Source organism: Neovison vison, chromosome 4 (genome assembly GCF_020171115.1).
Source record: "Neovison vison isolate M4711 chromosome 4, ASM_NN_V1, whole genome shotgun sequence".
Taxonomy (NCBI): Eukaryota; Metazoa; Chordata; class Mammalia; order Carnivora; family Mustelidae; genus Neogale; species Neogale vison.
Window position 1 is genome coordinate 170,959,493 of NC_058094.1, and position 7,460 is coordinate 170,966,952.

Below are 7,460 nucleotides of genomic sequence, written 5' to 3' on the forward strand. Positions count from 1 at the left end.
TAAGAATAGTGGATACCAATTGATTTGCTAAAAATTTGTCAGGTTTTAAGGAATAAAGGAGGAAAGGTCCATTACTTTATCCATACCCAATGATAAAAACTGACATGATAGTGATTTTAAAAATCTGATAATCCTTTCCATCTCTTACATAATTTTTATAACAAAATTCTACCAAAGGTAGAATTCCAGTAATCGATTATTATTGCCTTTTCTATAGTTCCACTGATCAGTTGCCTTTATGGTTTTGAGATCTTTATTCCAAGTTAGAATAACTAGTATCATATTGGATCATTGATACTGACTATATCACTTTTTTTTTTAATTGGCAAAATGCTGTTGAACACATTAGGGATTCTTACAACTATTCTGAGAAAAAAAAAGGGCCATAAATATGTCTACTGGATATCCTACCATTCTCACTACATATGTAATTATTGAGCCAGATCTAAGGAAAACACACACACACACACCCTTCTAAAACTGAAGCTATAGTTGTCTATACTCATCAACCAATCTTTTCTTCAAAAACTGCGTATTATATTGTACCTGAAAATTCCTTATTAATTTAAGTGATATTATAAATTTTGTGCTTTCCTGTATTTCTTTGCACATTTGTGTGCTCTCTTCAGTTCCCTAGTTGGTCCATTTGAAGGAAAATTTAAAGTTAGGAAAAACTCTTCTAAATCTCTCATGAATTAGATGTGAATTAGCTCCCAAAAAAGAACCATCACCTCTAGGTCTCTTTTCTTTAATCTCTAGAGTGAGTCATTGATAATGTCAATGACTAATTCTTTTTTAAGGTCACAAGAAAGTTTATTCAAATCAAATCTTACAAAGAAGATTAACATGTAAAACAGATGAAAATCAAACTTTTCTGATCATGGTGGTAAGGCCAATAGGAGCCCTACTTACTTACATTTTCCACATTCCCACACTCTTGTTTCCATCAAAAACCCACCCAAAGGGACTCTGAAATTACTGAGAATCCACTTAGCTCAGTTTGAAAATGTATGGATTCAATTACAATCTAATTTCATTTATTGACCTAAAACTCCAAGTGCAAAACACAGTTTATACTTAAATGATTCACCTAAAAGTCAGCCTAAAATGAGCTAATTTCTAATCATTTAAAGGAGTTAAGTGCCATTTATATTTTGTCCCCATAAGATTTCAAAACAAAGTAACATAAAAATAGAGAAATATAAGAAATATAAGACATATAAGAGAGTCAGAATTTGAGATAGAGCCTAAAGCCTGATAAATTAAATTTTTTTTTGTATGACAGCCAAGAGAAAGTATGAGATTCCTAAATCACTGTATTTAACTGAAGTCAAAACAAGACTAGATACACAAAAGAAACGTGATGTTTTATTAAAATTCAGACTCATGTAAAGACCCCTAGCTCTATCAAAGAACTTAAATTTCAAAATATTGTTGAAAGGACACTGGTTTTCTCTGCGTATCAATGGCAGTTCAGCAATACAGAGTGAAAATGCACTCAGCCCAAGAAAGGTGAAACAAACACATAGGTGAAATAAGGTACAGGAGTGCTTGGGGCAACCATGCCATGAGTATTCTGACGCTCAGTTTTCATTTCTGTTTCATTAGACCCAGATGGTGCAGTTTCTCAACATACCCAGTAGAAAGGCAAGAAGATGTTCACAAACTAACAGACTTCCAGTGATGAAAATGTGACTGTTAATTGCAAAGTTTTATTTCCAGATGTTCAGATAGCTGAGTGCTTTTCAAACAGCACAAAAAGCTTGACAGAATAGCTCCAAGAAAGTAAAAGAAGACAAGAGATCAAAAAACTACTGAAGTTTGAGAAATATGATGCCACCAGAAAGGAGTGAATATTCAAAAAATCTTGGTAATGGGAGCATCTGGCAGATATGCAGAGGACTCCCTGGAAAATACAATAGCCACTTTAGGTGCATTTCATGGACAATAAAGCCCATGATAACTTATTTGACTTGAATAGTAAAATATAATGTACTTCCTTTACTAGGCCATTAGTTGTGAACTTCAAGAACGCAACAAGAGGAAAATTAATTTAATATATTGGTACTTCCTTAACTAAGTAAAAGGATTCTCAGCCAAAGGAAGATGATCTTATCTCTTGTTTACTGTTCTATAGGTCATCATTTTTTTTTTTTTACAAACATAACTCCAACGCAGATTATTGCTAAACCTTTATTTAAGGATAGTTGCAAATTTAGGTGGATATAGACATCCTATAAAAGTTGGATTTTACATATAAATATTTCTCAGCAAGGACCAGTGAAAAGATTGATTTCACCTGCAGCAGATTTCTTAACATCATAAGAAATCAAACAAGGGTTGCTTTTGGAGCAGTGTAAGATAATTTTCATAAACTGTGATCTTCAAACACTGATGATCATATACCGGTATCTGTGAAACACTTTCAGGTATGTACACTCAGTGTATGTGTATTAATTGTAGTAATAAAGGAGAAATTTATACTGCTATTCCAGCCATTAAACTAGATTGAAAAAATATATTTTAATAGGATTTTAAAAGGATGACTTCGGTGTTGGATGTAAAACATTGTGATAGGCCAGCAGTCCTGCCATAATAACTAAAAATTTAAAAAAGATAGATAGTATGAATAAAATCATCATTTTCAGAACACCAGAGTACTCTGGATTAGTGAAGAGGAGGTGAAACAAAATTTTGGAAATGAAAGGGCCCTTCTGGAGAGCTCCAGACCTCTAGCTATTTTCTCCCTGGGAGCATTTGCCAGATATGGAGATGAGCTTAGTTTCGATAGAGATTCACTGCTGGGGAAAAGGGAAACCAGCAGAGCTTTTAACAATCGTGCAGTTTAAATTATGAATTGATATTTGAGGAATCCCAAATACATGGCCAACTTTCATTCTAAGATATTTGCTGATGTCTGGGGTGATATGGGATGCCGGAGACTGGGATGGAAACATTTTAAAAGTAGAGCAAAATATTAGATAGTTTTGTTGGGCTTAAGAAACAAAGTTCTGCTAGAGGGATTGCTTTAAACTCACAGGAATCTCTGTCCCCAGATCTGTGCCCTCTTTTGAACCTCCAAGGAACAGAAGATTAAATAAGCTTAAAACCTCAAAATGGTAGAAATTAATCCTCCAGTATTTCAGGGCTAAGGAAGCAGAGATCTTCCAGGTTCTCAGTCAAAATCCAGATGAAGGTCTAACTACAACTCAAACTTAACCAGACCTTTTTATTTTATTTATTTTTTCTTCCAACACTTTTAAGAATTCACTCTTGTTCTATTTTTGCTTGCATTTTTTTCTGAGGAGTTTGATGTAATTCTTACCCTGTATCTCTGTAGGGAAAGCAGTATTCCCCCCACTCTGGGTTCTAGCAAGATTTTCTGTTTGTCTTTGGTTTCTCTAGTTTAAATATGACATGCTTAGATGTAAATCTTTTGGTTTTTATCTTGCTTGGTATTTTTTAGGCTTCCTAGATGTGTGGTTTGCTGTTTGTCATTAAGTTTGGAAAATGTTCAGCCATTATTGTTTTGAATGTTTTTTTCTGCCTTTTTGTCCTGATATTTCCACTATGTCTACATTATACCTTTTGTAATTGTCCCACAGTTTTCACACCTTCTGTTCTATTACTTTGTTCTTTTTGTCCCTTGATTTTTCAGTCTGAAAACTCTCTATTGACGTATCTTCAAGCTCACTGACTCATTCCTCTGCTGTGTTCATCCTACTAATCAGGCCATCAAAGACCTTCTACATTTCTCTTATAGCAATTTTGATTTCTATAGTTCCAGTTTGATTCTTTGCTAGTGTCTACCTCTCTGCTTACATTACCCATCTGTTCTTGTATATTGCCCATTTTTTTCCACTAGAGGCTTTAGCATATGAATCATAACTGTTTTAAATTCTTCATCTGGTAATTCCAAAACCTCTGTCGTATCTGTATCTGGTTCTAATGCTTATTCTGTCTCTCCAAACTGTTTTCTCCAGATTATTATTATGTCTTGTAACTTTTTGTTTAAAGACAGTCAAGATGTATCCAGTAATAGAAACTGAGGTACATAGACCTTTACTATGAGGTTTTGTATTTGTTGGGATAGGAGTTAGGCTGTGCTTAATGTTTGCTATAGATGTCAAAAGATTCTTCTAGTGTTTTCATTTTTATCTTTGGGTTTCCATAGAAACTCCTTTTTAAATACAGTTGTGTCTTTACATCTCAGTTTTTATATTGGGTTCTGTTAATTGTACAGTAGACATTGGGAGGCAAAGCATTCATATGATATTTTCTTTAAAGCTCATGTTTTTAGGGGACCTAATTCCTGGGATATGGCTTTCAGAAGAGATTGTCAGCAATTTTTTTTTTTCTTTTCTCCCTTTATGTGAGACACGAAGGCTACTGTGGCCAGAGTTGTGGCCGGAGCTATTCTCCCAGGCTTAAACAGGTTCTGAGAAAGTAGTTTACTTTGAAGGTGGACCATTGATATGAAGATTTGGAAAGTCTGGGCATATTTTGAGATGGACACCTTTACCTTGGTTGATCTTTAAAATGGTTACTTTTCTTCCTCCCTCTTTATGGAAAACAAGGGGGACTTTCCTCCTCATGGGGCTCTTAGAGGTACAACTCAGGAAAATGTGGACAGTGCCCCTAAGACTGTGCTCTTTTGAAAAGACGTATTTTTTTTTTCATAATCACTGATGAATATATAGTGAAATAATTCCTTTAGAGGGGGGGTGGTTTGCTGGCCAATGCCACCCTCTACTCAGCCTCCTGGGGAGCCCGTTTCAGCACTGGTAGATCTGGCTTGCCATGCCCCTAGGCTTTAACCCTAACTCTAGTTTGGGTATTCAGACTTCCATACCCAGAGGCCTGGCCCCCAAGCCCTCCAGACTGGGGACTCCTAAGCCATACCCCAGGACTCCGCCTGCCACCCAGGAGGAATCCAGCTGTTTGGAGCTGCACAAAACCCTCAGAGCAGGAGGAAACTACATGCCCCTCCTGAAGCTACCCCTACCTTCACTGCCCCCCCCAAAACCTGGAGCCTGACATTCAGCCTGACCATCTTCTTCTACTCAGCCCTCTCACCAACCCCCCCCTGGGAGCTCACCTCATCAGGGGAACTCAGGGGAGTTGCATGGGCCTGGCCCATGGTCCCAGAAGGTCATACCTACTGAGAAAGCGCTCCAAACACTGGGTGCATGTGCAGTCCAAATTGCTGTACAATGTCGGCCAATTCTCACGGGCTTTCTGCCCAAATCAATACTGATTTGGGCAGAAAGCCCGTGAGAATTGGCCAGAAACCCCAGGCAAATTTGCTTCTAGTGGTTGGTGGGGGGTCTTCAGGGGAGCCTCCTGGGTCAGGCCCATGGTCCCGAATGGTTGCAGCCGATCCTCAAAATCATTCCTTATAGAAAAAAAAAGAAATCCCTACATATTTGAAATAAAGCATAAAAATCCTCTTTTGGTCCCCATCAATCCCCATCTTCTTCTCAGAATTAACCACATATCAGAGTCTGATGTGCTTTAGATTTCTAAGTAGGTCATACATTCTGCAAATGACATTAATTTTACCTCCTCTTAATATTATACCACTTACATTAGGCATACTGACAGAGTCCTTTAGATCCAGTTTTGCTCACCCATCTCCAGTTTTGATTAATGCTCCCACCATTCCCCCCATCTTTCAGGTTCCAGTGTTTCCTTCTTCATATGAAACACCATCAATTCCCAAGAATGTGAAAACAGAAAGGTTGGGTGTGTTAACTCCCTCTGGGAATGTGACATATGGATCATTGGTTAAATCCTTACTCCATTTCCCTCCCAGACCAGACTTGTTGAAGATAACTTTAGGAGACTGAACAACCAGTTACGCTTGGCCCTGAGTGGTGGCCAGCTCAGTAATGCAGACGTGTATGGGTCATTTTTCTTCCCTGCCTCACTCCTGTCTTCTTGAAATTGTTCTCCAAAAACCATTAGTGGTATAAGAACTTTTGCCTCAAAGCAAATTTGCCTAAGTTCTTAGGGAACACAGGCTAAGACATCACACTTTTCTTTTTCTTACTTCTTATGGACTAGGATCTCCACAAATGTATAAAAAAAAAAATGGTGAGGATATAGATTTCATGGATGTCTGAAAAACCTTTTTTTGTCTATGTAACCTATTCAAAAAATAAATTTCATGTATAGACTTATAAATAGACTTATATAGACTTATAAATTTCTACTCCAAAACACAAAGACTTTTTTTTTGCAACTTCCACCTGACTTCCTGGTTGTGCCAAAAAGTCAACCAATTTTACTTACTTATTTTTTGAAGGGATCATATGCTATTCATTTTAAAGAGGATTTTAGAACTTCCTTCTTATCCTTATGCTTTTCACCGTGTACCTCAAGAGTAAAGTCTCTGTATACATGTTTTTCCTCTATTCCAATTTTTCCTTTGGTATTTTCTTTCCATTTTAAGACCCAAGTCTTTCTTTGACTTGGGGAAATGATCTTCAGGCTTTCTCTATCCCTCTCTCTTTTTCTCCCATAGTTTCTCCATTTTCATTTTTTTTCCCCTCCGCATTCTCTGAGGATGAGATGCTTGAGTTTCTGAAGATATGTTTTATGTTTTTTTAAGTTGACACCTTCAATTTTTTTCTGTTCTATAGTCTAGAAATTTGATTAACCTTATATAGTGTGATTTATTTTTTATATATTTATTTTACAATTTTATTCTAGTAAATTTCTACCTTGGCACTGTTAACTGTTTCCTATTTGTACATTGATTCTTTCCTATAGTCCAATTTTCTCTTTTTAATTCTTATAGTTGCAATAACTTCTTAAAACATTTGAAAACACTGTAATTCTTAAGTTCTCTTTTATTTCTTATATGATATCCCTTTCTATGGGATTAATTGTTGTATTTATTTGTTGTCCTCTTTCTTGCTGTTGATTTTCCATGAGAAAGAAATCTTAATCTGTTTATTTTTGCTTAAGCAATAAATGGAATATGTTAACTTTCACAAAGGAAATGTCTAGGAATGATCAGGCATGTTGAAATAAGATCTCTCTCTTCCATTTCTAATCTGCATTGTCTTATAGTTTCCTCTTATTTACAGGCAATGATTTTCTAGTTGAGAGAGCCACAACATTCTAGGGTAACATAATACCATCTGCAACCTCAAAACACCAGCTCTGCTTTTGAAAACTTCAGCAAATGCCCCAGAAAATGATCTCTTCAGCTTTATTTAGATCACATGCCATAAGTCCATTTTTTGAAGAATTACCAAGAAAGTATATCTTAATTATAACACATTTCAACCTTAAATCAAAAAACTATTCTTTTTATAGACTTTACACTCTTATTTCAAACTATAAGACAGATTTTTTTTTCAAACTTTTTGGTTATATGAAGTCAATTTTTTTTTCCAATGAGATTTGAAAAGCAAATTCTATTTTCTTTTTTCAAATTGCTGTCACTCTTT